The sequence below is a fragment of the Symphalangus syndactylus genome, chromosome 10 (genome assembly GCF_028878055.3).
Source record: "Symphalangus syndactylus isolate Jambi chromosome 10, NHGRI_mSymSyn1-v2.1_pri, whole genome shotgun sequence".
In the NCBI taxonomy this organism is placed as follows: domain Eukaryota; kingdom Metazoa; phylum Chordata; class Mammalia; order Primates; family Hylobatidae; genus Symphalangus; species Symphalangus syndactylus.
This window is the reverse complement of record NC_072432.2, coordinates 32,977,520-32,990,205: the sequence shown is the minus strand read 5'-3', so window position 1 is coordinate 32,990,205 and position 12,686 is coordinate 32,977,520. Positions and strand designations below refer to the sequence as shown.

Sequence of the window (12,686 nt, the reverse complement as noted above, 5' to 3'; positions counted from 1 at the left end):
ATCCTGTCAATATGCAAGAAAATGTAAGCCCTAAATGGGGAAAAAAATTAAAAATCATTCAACAGAAACATTTCCAGAAATGTTAGATGACGGAATTAACAGATAGGAACCTCAAAACAACTACTGTAAATATGCTCAAAGATTTAAAGAAAAACATGACAATATGGAAGAGAGAAATAGAAAACATAAAAAGAACCAAATAGAACTTTAAGAGCTAAGACATATATGATCTGAAAAGAAAAATTCTCTCAATGAGCTTAACAACAAAATAGACATTGCCAAAGAGAAAATTAGTGAACCTGAAGACACTGTAACAGAAACTTTCCAAAGTGAAGCACAGAAACAAAAAGGATAAGAAAAAATTAACAATCCCAGTGTCCTCTGGGACAACATCCAGCATTCTATCTCATGTATAAATGGATTTCCAGAATGGGAAACAAGAGGCAGAAAAATATTTGAATAAATAACGTCCAAAAAATTTCCAAATTTGATGAAAACTATAAAACCCACAGACTGAGAAAGCACACGTGCACACACACACACACACACACACCCATCAGAATAAACAAACAAACAAAATCCAAAGTGAAGCACATCATAAAGTGCTGAAAACCAGTGATAGTGACAGAGAGTAAATCTTAAAAGCAGACAGAGGGGAAAAAAAGATTACATAAGGGTACGATGATAAGAACGACAGCTGATTTCTCTTTAGAAGCAATGTGAGCCAAAAGACAAAGAAATGAAATCTTTAAAATTCTTAAAAACACTACCAACCTAGAATGCCGGGAGTCAGAAAGACTTTGCAAAGGGGAAAGGGGGAACTTTCTGGGATGATGGAAATGCTTCACATTTTAATTGAAGGAGGAGGTTATGTGTGTGTAGACGTATGTCAAAACTCACTATATGGTTAAAATGAGTATACTCTATTGTAATATATGTTTTATATGTATACATAATGACTTAAAGTTTATTTTAATAGTTAAAAAAATACGAGGTTGTCCCCAAGATGGCCAAATAGGAACAGCTCCCGTCCGCAGTTCCCAGCGAGATCGACGCAGAAGACAGGTGATTTCTGTATTTCCAACTGAGGTACCTGGTTCATCTCATTGGGACTGGTTGGACAGTGGGTGCAGCCCTCGGAGGGCAAGCCAAAGAAGGGCAGGATGTTGCCTCACCCGGGAAGTGCCAGAGGTCAGGGGAATTCCCTTTTCTAGCCAAGGGAAGCCATGAGTGACTGTACCTGGAGGAGTGGTGCATGCCTGCCCAAAATACTGTGCTTTTCCCACGGTCTTCACAACCAACAGAGGAGAAGATCCCCTCCCGTGCCTGGCTTGGCAGGTCCCATGCCCATGGAGCCTTGCTCGCTGCTAGCGCAGCAGTCTGAGATTGACCTGGGACGTGGGAGCTTGGTAGGGAGAGAGCTGTCCGCCGTTACTGAGACTTCAGTGGGCGGTTCTATGCTTACAGTGTAAACAAAGCTGCAGGGAAGCGTGAACTGGGCAGAGCCCACCACAGCTCAGCAGGCCTACTCCCTCTGTAGATTGCACCTCTGGGGGCAGGGCATATCTGAACAAAAGGGAGCAGACAGCTTCTCCAGACTTAGACATCCCTGCCTGACAGCTCTGAAGAGAGCAGTAGTTCTTCCAGCATGGCATTTGAGTCTGTCTCCAATAATAGACAGACTGCCTCCTCAAGTGGGTCCCTGAGTCCTGTGTAGCCTGACAGCGAGACACCTCCCAGTAGAGGCCGACAGACACCTCATATAGGTGGGTGCCCCTCTGGGACGAAGCTTCAGGCAGCAATATTTGCTGTTCTGCAGCCTCTGCTGGTGATATCCAGGCAAACAGGGTCTGGAGTGGACCTCCAGCAAACTCCAACAGACCTGCAGCTGAGGGGCCTGTCTGTTAGAAGGAAAACTAACAAACAGAAAGGAATAGCACCAACATCAACAAAAAGGACATCCATGCCAAAACCCCATCCATAGGTCACCAACATCAAAGACCAAAGGTAGATAAAGCCACAAAATGGGGAGAAACCAGAGCAGAAAGGCTGAAAATTCCAAAAACCACAATGCCTCTTCTCAAAGGATTGCAGCTCCTCGCCAGCAACAGAACAAAACCGCATGAAGAATGACTTTGATGAGTTGACAGAAGTAGGCTTCAGAAAGTCGATAGTAATAAACTTCTCCGAGCTAAAGGAGCATGTTCTAACCCTTCGCAAGGAAGCTAAAAACTTTGAAGAAAAGTTAGACGAATGGCTAACTAGAATCAACAGTGTAGAGAAGAGCTTAAATGACCTGATGGAGCTGAAAACCACAGCACGAGAACTTCGTGAAGCATATACAAGCTTCAATAGCCAATTCAATCAAGCGGAAGACAATCAAATTAATGAAATAAAGCAAGAAGACAAGATTAGAGAAAAAAGAGTGAAAAGAAAGGAACAAAGCCTCCAAGAAATATGGGACTATGTGAAAAGACCAAAACTACATTTGATTGGTGTACCTAAAAGTGATGGGGAGAATGGAACCAAGTTAGAAATCACTCTTCAGGAAATTATCCAGAACTTCCCCAACCTAGCAAGGCAGGCCAACATTCAAATTCAGGAAATACAGAGAATACCACAAAGATACTCCTTGAGAAGAGCAACCTCAACACACATAATTGTCAGATTCACCAAGGTTGAAATGAAGGAAAAAATGTTAAGGGCAGCCAGAGAGAAAGGTCGGGTTACCCACAAAGGGAAGTGCATCAGACTAACAGTGGATCTCTCGGCAGAAACCCTACAAGCCAGAAGAGAGTGGCGGCCAATATTCAACATTCTTAAAGAAAAGAATTTTCAACCCAGAATTTCATATCCAGCCAAACTAAGTTTCCTAAGTGAAGGAGAAATAAAATCCTTTACAGACAAGCAAATGCTGAGAGATTTTGTCACCACCAGGCCTGCCTTACAAGAGCTCCTGAAGGAAGCACTAAACATGGAAGGGAACAACTGGTACCAGCCACTGCCAAAACAAGCCAAATTGTAAAGACAATCGACGCTATGAAGAAACTGCATCAATTAATGCGCAAAATAACCAGCTAGCATCCTAATGACAGGATCAAATTCATACATAACAATATTAATCTTAAATGTAAATGGGCTAAATGCCCCAATTAAAAGACACGGAGTGGCAAACTGGATAAAGAGTCAAGACCCATCAGTATGCTGTATTCAGAAGACCCATCTCACGTGCAGAGACACACATACGCTTAAAATAAAGGGATGGAGGAAGATCTACCAAGCAAATGGAAAGCAAAAAAAAGAAGCAGGGGTTTCAATCCTGGTCTCTGATAAAACAGACTTTAACCAGAACTCATGTTCTCCCTCATAAGTGGGAGCTGAACAATGAGAACACGTGGACAGAGGGAGGGGAACATCATACACCAAGGCCTGTTGGGTGTAGGGGGCTAGGGGAGGGATAGCATTAGGAGAAATACCTAATGTAGGTGATGGGTTGATGAGTGCAGCAAACCACCATGGCACATATATACCTATGTAACAAAACTGCATGTTCTGCACATGTAACCCAGAACTTAAAGTATAATAAAAAATATATAAATAAACTGAAAAAACTCAATTGAAATGGAAGAAACCATGAACAACAGGCAATTCACAGAAGAAATGAAAACAGCCTTTAGGGGTATAAAAAGATGTTCAAGCTCATTCATAATATAACTACCTTGTGGTTTAAATTAATATCCCTGCTTAGTGTTTGCAGAATTCTCACACAATAGGTAGTTGCCTGTCATCTTGACCTTCTCGTCTATATTTTGCTTTCTCTATTCTGGAGGGAATTTCTCTGGCTGCCAGCTCTAAATCTACCAAGGGGATCATTTTTTTTCTTCTATCTAGAAGAATCAGAAGTTGAAACAAAACCTTTAACTTCATTCTACTGCCAAAACAAGCCCCAAAATTATGGACATAAGACAGCATGGGCAAGTGTTGCTAGAAGTGCATTATTTTATTACCAAGAAAATTTACAGATAAATGATAATCCAAGATGACCAAGATGCAGAATACAAGAAATGAGGAGATGAGAGTAACTAACTAAGCTGGCGCATCTTACAGTGGCAATACTACTCCTGTCACTGGCAGCTATCATCAGTGAGTCTGAGATTTTCAGTATAACTTATTCCCTTATGCCTACCTGCAAAGTTTCATATAATGGTCAATATTCCAAAATTTAAAAGTTAAGAAAAAAGTCACTTTAAGGTCTAAGGATAATTTTTTAATTAACAAATCAAAATCTCATCACATTATGTAAGTAAAAGCAATCCATATATTTAAAAAATTAGGCACCAAGAAAGTGGCCCTGTTTACAGTTTCAACCTATTGCAATTTGTGCTGAAACTGAAGTTATTTACATATCTTGAAATTTAAGATATCTACTAGGCCTAGACACTCACACTAAATAGAAAATAAACCTGTATGTACCATTACATAATATAAACTTGATTCCTGCTGCTTGAGGGGAAAAGATACCTGAGAATCCTTTTACATTGCTTCATAGTACCTTTTTAACAAACCACATTTATCGGTTACTGGTGAAAAGTAAAACATAATGGAGTAAAGCCTCAAGAAAATAATAAATGATATTGACAAAACAGGTTTCATAAAATATTTCAAAAATATTTTAAGAGAAACCCAGAAATAGCATGACTTAAGCAGATGTTCCATGTGCTTAAGAAAGTTATTCCAGTGAGTTTCCTTCAAGCTGCCAACGTCAAGTTTATATGCATGCATTCTTTCTATATATCTTTTTATTTTTAAAGGTTTAGTTGGCTATAGATTTTCACTGTAAAACTGGAATTTGAACACATGCTTCAGAACAAATTTCTCATAATTCAAAATGCAGTTTTACATTTAGAAAACAAGGTATGTAGAAAAATGTCACTTCTGTGTCCTGAAATTATTTATTTTGAGGGAAAAAATACTAGAATTTTAAGTCATAAAGTCAAATAAATCCTGTCAGAATATTTGGAAGTTGGTTATAAAATCTTAACATAAATCTATATGGAATTGTAATTAGTTAACACAACTAACATGATTGTATAAACTAAACTGAAATCTGAATTCCAAGGGAATATACACAATTATATTAGACATTCGCATGTCTAGCCTCTATTAAGTACTCGGCTCTATATTAGGCACTGTGTATTAAAAGAAAGAATGAATTGTTCTCAAGGATTTACAATCTTATTTGGGTGACTTAGACACCCCAGAGCAGAACAGCATATAAGACCGAACACATGTGAGTTTAAACATGTAATATCAACACTATGTGCATCATTTCTCATAGCTGTGCCTTCTTCATTTCCAATGCCACTGCCCTGATCTAGGCAACAGAGTGTCAAGGTAGGTTCTCTAATATGATAAAAGGACAAGATAGAGGCTAACAAATCAGAAGACTATAACACCATAGATAGGAGGTAATTTGGATCTAGATTAGGGACATGAAAGTGGATAGTCTAGATAAGGGTAGTGAAATATTTAAAAGGAAAAACAAATAGTGCACAAGGAGAAAAGAAAATGATTTACCAAACACACACTGTGTGATGGGCACTAGAGTATGTCTTCTATGGGCATCATTTAATTCTTCACTTACAAAAACTAGTGTACAGTGTAGATATTATCCCTGTCTTGGAAATAAAGATACTAGGACTCACGACAGTTAAATAATTTTTGCCTGAGATCACAAAACTAGTGAATGGAAGACCTGGGATTCATACCCCAAACTGAGCCAAAGCTTCTTCTCTTGCCAAACTACTAAGAAAGCAGATCAGTCCTTGCCTGAGGACAGAGGGTTGGGAGTATCAAAGGAAGAGATTGCAAAGAAGTATAAGAAAACATTTGGGGGTGATAAATATGTTCATTTTCTTATTTTTGATAATAATTTTGCATGTAATTATATCAAAAATCATCAATTTGTATACACTTTAAATAGGTAGAGTTTATTATATGTCAATTATAACACAATAAAGCTAGAAAAAAATCTACTTCACATTTATGGCTAAAACTATTTTTTAAATGCATTACTTTCTTGGATAAAATAATTATCCACATTTGTTTAAGATGAAATCAGACGTAAGCTTGTTTTAATTAAAAAAATCACAATACCATTTCACAACCACTAGGATGATTGTTAAAAAACAAAAAGGGAAAATAATGAGTATTGGTGAGGATCTGGAGAAACTGGAATCCTTGAATATTGTTCGTGGGAGTTAACATGCGGGGGAAAACAGTTTGGTGGTTCCTCAAAGAGTTAAATTCAGAATTACCATATGACCCAGTAATTCCACTCCTAGGTGAAAAAAATGGATAAGAGTATTCAAACAAAAACTCATACATGAATGTTCATAGCAGCACTATTCATAATAGCCAAATGGTAGAAACAAGCCAAATGCCCATCAACTAATGAATGGATAAGTAAAAGGTAATATTATCCATCAGTGGAATATTATTCAGCCATAAAAAGGAATGAAGTACCGATACATGCTACAACATGGATGAATCTCAAAAGCACACTAAGTGAAAGGGGCCAGACACAAAAGGTTACATATTATGTGAGACCATTTACATGAAATATCCAGAATAGGTAAACCTGTAGTATAGAGACAGTAAATTAGTGGTTGCCAGGGACCAGTTAGAGAATGAAATGGGGAGTGACTGCTAATGGGGATGGGGTTTCCTTTTGAGGTCATAAAATGTTTGGGACTAGATACAGGTGATGGTTGTACAACACTGTGAATGTATTAACTGCCACTAATTTTAATGTATACTTTAAAATGGTTAATTTTATGTGAATTGTACCTCAATTTAAAAAATTAATCACAAATTATTTTTGATGATGGTGGAGGTTGTTATATACATGTCAAAATGAACCATAATAAAACAGCTCCTATCCCTTAAGTCCTCTCTCCCAAAACTCTGTTATCATTAAGTGAATGGTTCACTTCTTTCCAATACCTACCTTCAAGTTTATTCTATAATGAACAAAATACTTACTTTTTTGTGTTTAACTACAAAATTGATCAGATAATTTCTTAAAAATGTCAATCAAAAAATACAAACATTTATCAAATTAAAGCAAAAGAACACAAACTTTTTGCAGAAAAACTTGTTGCAATGCAGCTGATTTAAATCAAGACTTGAATTTAACCAAACGTAACTCAATAAAGTAAATCTCAAAAATTAGAATTCTGTCATTTTAAATAATAAAAGTTGAAATCATATGGCTATAACCTGCAAATTGTAAAGAATATAAATAGGATGGATATAAATATGTGGATCAATTCTCACAAGTATTAGCAGTAGAGACAGAAGGGGATAGAGCAAGCTTGTCCAACCCGCATGCCCTACGGGCAGCATGTGGCCCAGGATGGCTTTCAATGTGGCCCAACAAAGATTCATAAACTTTTGTAAAATATTATGAGATTTTATTTATTTATTTTTTAGCTCATCAGTTATTGTTAGTGTTGGTGTATTTTATGTGTGGCCCAAGACAATTATTTTTCCAATGTGGCCCAGGGAAGCCAAAAGATTGGACATCCCTGGTGTAAAGAGTGGGAACACCAGCTCTAGAACAAGATACCTGGGATTCAATCCCACTTCTGCCAACTTACTAGCAATGTAAGTTTGGGGAAATTACTTAACTTCCTTGGAATATGATTTTATGTAAAATTTGAAAATAAAAGTACCTGTTTCACAGGGTAGCAGTTTTAAGAATAAATGAGATAATTCATATAAAGCAACTCAAATAATGGTTTACAGACTAGTACTTTACTATAAGCATCAGTATTAAGGTTTGGGTTCCTAAAGGAAATCATTCATTTTTCCCCTTACCATTCTCAGTAAACAAAAAGACTAGGAGAAATTTTTTTTGAAAAGTATATGCCTCATGAAGTATATTCTAAAGGATCAAAGACAAGGAATCAGATTTTCTGAGGGACACTTTATATGTTATTTCCTACAGTGATCTAATTCTATAAAAGGGCATGTAACCATTGTTTACAGCATTCTTAAAAAAACACCAAACCTCTGGTTTCTTAACCTGCTTTTCTATTTCTTAATAGAAAAAGAAGTTTCATCTTCCTTAGTCTGCAAATTACAGGTAAACAACTAAGCTGCTTCCACTCCAAAATTAGACTCTCATTTGAAAAATTACGGAAAGATGGCTCTGGAGATGGAAAACGGGAGATGTGCAGATTTATATGGGATCCTCTGAACTGATATTGGCACCAACTCACAGAAGCCACTGTGTGGTTAGCTCAGCTGCTCTTTTTGCATGCCTCCAGGGGTTAATAGCTAAAGCTACATCTGTGAAGGAAATATAATGACAACACTGTCCACAGGAAGAGACATCATAAACAAAGAATTTCCCTCTACAGTTGAGGTCTCAATTGTCTGAAATACTGTCTGTTCCTTTCCCAGTCCCTGCCCTCCAGCATGCTTCTTACCACCAGCTGCAATCACAAAGTATTTCTGATACATGTCCTCAAGTTTGGACTCTGGTTGCTTAAATTCTAGATGCTCAAGTCCAAAAGGAACATAGGACAAGTGATTATAAAGATATGGATGATATTTGCAGCTCTGAATATACATCAAAACTAAAGTACTCCATAGAAAAATTTTACAACTGCATATGTAATTGCTAACTTATACAGGCTGTATCATATTTAGAGAAGGGTGTTTAGCTGTGGTAGTATGCTATTCTATTTATTTATTATTATTTTTTTGAGACTCAGTCTTACCATGTTGCCCAGGCTGGTCTTGAACTCTTGGGTTCAGGAGATCCTCTTAGCTCACCTCCCAAAGTGCTGGGATTACAGGCATGAGCCACTGCACCCAGACTGCTCCATTCTAACAGAGGCATTAACAGAGATGATCTAGTGAAAAGGAACCAGAGTGGAAAATAATCTAGAAACTCTGTCAGATAAGGAATAACTAGAATAAGAAGCCTTGAGAACAGAAGTCTTCAGGAGAGTGTGGTACATTGGACCAAAAGATGTGTAAGATCCTTTATAAAACAAAAATGTTCAAATTTGAAGTTATCACATAATTGCCAGTTTAAAGTTGGCTATACTGGTTAACTCACACTAGATACACTAAATGAGAGTTTCTCAACCAAAGGCAATTTTGCCCTCTAGGGGATATTTGGCAATATCCTAAGGCATTTTGGGTTGTCACAACTGAGGAGGAGGTATTACTAGCATCTAGTAGAAAAAGGCAAGGGATGCTGCAGAAGACAGTCCTCTCTCGTAAAGAATTATCCATCTGTAATATCAATAGTGTCAAAGTTGAGAAATCCTGTAGATGACTCTGGCGGCAGGGTATAAGAATTCCTGGAAATCACATATAGCTTTTAAAAAGCACATTCTAAATTGTTTTATGTATTTTTATTCACAAAATTTATTTTAAAATTTCAAACAACATAAGAACAGATAAGACATGTATGGGTTATAAAGCAAGCAAGGAAGCATGCCCAGCAGATTACCAAGTTGCCTCAGAATGAGACACACCCTTTGACTTCACATGCAGCAGAAAGGCACAGTTTTATTTCAAACAAAGCAGTGTTTTGCTGTAACACCATTAAAAACTGGAAGGGAAAACTCAATCAAACCAAAAACTAGATGCTTAGGAATAAATGGTAGAATTCTTACAAAACCACCACACTTCAATTCAATCTAAATCAATTCAATAAATCTATGCTGAAAGTATAACATTTAGTTTTCTTAGACACCAAATGAACAATACAAAATCCCTCAAGGGACTTAGAACATTAAAGTTTTCTATATCTGTGGTTCTAAGTCTGTTACCAACTTCCAGGACACTGCTTCTTTCCCTCTGCCCATTAACAATGTGGTGTTAAAAGTGACTTCCTACCACTATGTTTCTTACAGCTGTTTCAACCACTCATCTCATAGCCAGGCATGAAAGAAAGGAGCATACCCCTAACCAAGAACTATTTTTTAGATGGTGATCATATATTTATTTCATATTTACTAAGTATTATTTCAGGTCTTATTAACTTAAGGAATAAACTGCTCTAGCTATAAGATGTAAGGATGATATGCGAATTCATGAAGTGTTCCATATTTTTTACCCAGATACAAGAAATTCAGAGAACACTTGAGAGATACTAGGCAAGATGAATATCACCAAGGCATAAGGTCATCAAGGTCTATCCTAAATATACATGCACACAACATCAGAGCACCCAGATTCATAAAACAACTACTACTAAACCTAAGAACCTGAGCAATACAATAGTGGGAGGCTTCAACACTCCACTGGTGTTCTTGTGTCCTTTAAAAGCACATTAAAAAGATAATTCATCATGATCAGGTACGGTTTATTCCAGAAATGCAAGGATGGTTGAACATATACAAATCAATAAATGGGATTTACCACATAAAGAAAATTAAGAATAAAAACCATATGATCATCTCAATAGATACAGAAAAAGCACGTGATAAAATCCAACATTCCTTCATGATAAAAACCTTCGACGAACTAGGCACTGAAGGAACATACCTCAAAACAGTAAGAGCCATCTATGACAAACCCATAACCAACATCATACTGAACGTGAAAAAGTTGAAAGCATTTCCCCTAAGAACCAGAATAAGACAAGGATGTCCAGTCTCACCACTCCCATTCAACATAGTACTGCAAGTCCTAGCCAGACCAATCACCCAAGAGAAGGAAATAAAAGGTATCTAAATTGGAAAAGAGGAAGTCAAATTATCTCTGTTCACTAATGACATGACAGTGTACCTAGGAAACCCTAAAGGCTCCTCCAAAAGACTCCTAGACTTGATAAACAACTTCAATAAAGTTTAAGGATACAAAATCTATATATAAAAATTAATAGTATTTCTACATACCAATAATGTTCAAGCTGAGAAACAAATAAAAAAATCTCATTTGCAACAGCCACAAACACACACACACACACACACACACACACACACACACACACACATACCACAGGAATACATTTAATCAAGTGGGTAAAAGATTTCTGCAAGAACTACAAAACACTGATGAAAGGAATCATAGATGACACAATCAGCAGGAAAAACATACCACGCTCATGGATTGGAAGAATCAATATTGTTAAAATGCCAATATTGCTCAAAGCAATCTGGAGATTCAGTGTAATTCCTATCAAATTACCAATGTCATTTTTTCACAGCATTAGGAAGAACAATCCTAATGTTTATATGGAACCAAACAAAAGCCAGAATAGTCAAAGCAATCCTAAGCAAAAAGAACAAATCTGGAGGCATCACATTACTCAGCAACAAATTATACCACATAGCTATAGTACTGGTATAAAAATAAACATGGTACTGGTACAAAAATAAACACATAGATCAATGGAACAAAACAGAGAACAAACAAATGAAGTCATATACCTATAACCAACTGATCTTCAACAAATAACAAAAAAATAATGGGGAAAGGAGACTCTATTCAATAAATGGTACTGGGAAAACTGGCTAGCCATAGGCTGAAGAATGAAACTGGACCCCTATCTCTCAGCACATACAAAAATTAACTCAAGATGGATTAAAGACCTAAATGTTAAGATCTGAAACTATAAAAATTCCCAAAGAAAATCTAGGAGAAACTCTCTGGATATCGCCTAGGCAAAGAATTTATGATGAAGACCCCAAAAGCAAATGCAATGAAAACAAAAATAGACAAATGGGACTTAATTAAACTAAAAAGCTTCTACATAGCAAAAGAAATAATCAACAAAATAAACAGCCTACAGAATGGGAGAAAAAAATCTGCAAATTATGCCTCCAACAAAGGACTAAGACAACTCAAACAACTCAACAAGAAAAACATTAAAAAGTGGGCAAAGGCCATGAACTGACATTTCTCAAAAAAAGAAATACAAGTGGCCAAGAAACACATGAAAAATGCTCTACATCACTAATCATCAGAGAGACACAAATTTAAACCACATCAAGAGTTTTTATGTGCTGGTTTCTGAGCTCTATACAATTAAAGGTAAGATGTTCTTCTAGGAGTGAGAAAAAAGGGAGAAGAGATGAATGTCTGCAGAGAACAAGAAATAGTAACAATAAACGTAGTAGAAAATAGAAGAAAGAACTGACCAAAGACATATAGAAGAATTGATGGGTAGCATCAATCTCTGCAATTGTGGATTTTGTTTTTATTCAGTAGGATGTGGCAACCTGGAAGCAGGCACACAAAAAATAAAAAAGTATCAGATGACTTTCAGGAGAATTGAAGTTTTTATCTAAATAATAGGCAAGGAAGGTAAAGACAGGACTTGGCAAATTTTTCCATAAAGGGTCAGATGGTAGATATAAAATAATAAAATAATAATAAAAGGCTTTGTAGACTATATAATCTCTGCCACAAGTCCTAAACTCTACCGTCACAGTGTAAAAGCAGTCACAGACAGTATGTACATGAATGGGCATACCTGCATTATTTATAAAAACAGGTGTTAGGCTGGCTTTGACTTGTTACAGGGCTACAATTTACCAACCCCTGGTTTAAGACAAGAAAGTGAAGATAAAAGGAGGGACTGATAACAGAGAAATCAATAGGCTTGAACTCTGAAGAGCTGAAGAACTAGAGGCTAAAATGAAATTTTATGGCAT

The 12,686-nt window shown here is 36.7% G+C and overlaps 1 protein-coding gene across 5 annotated transcripts in view; it reads right to left on the bottom strand.

Annotated features, from left to right (window-relative positions):
• The window catches only part of PPA2 (inorganic pyrophosphatase 2), a 105,916-nt gene that overhangs the window by 56,850 nt on the left and 36,380 nt on the right, over nt 1-12,686 (bottom strand). The window lies entirely within an intron of this gene.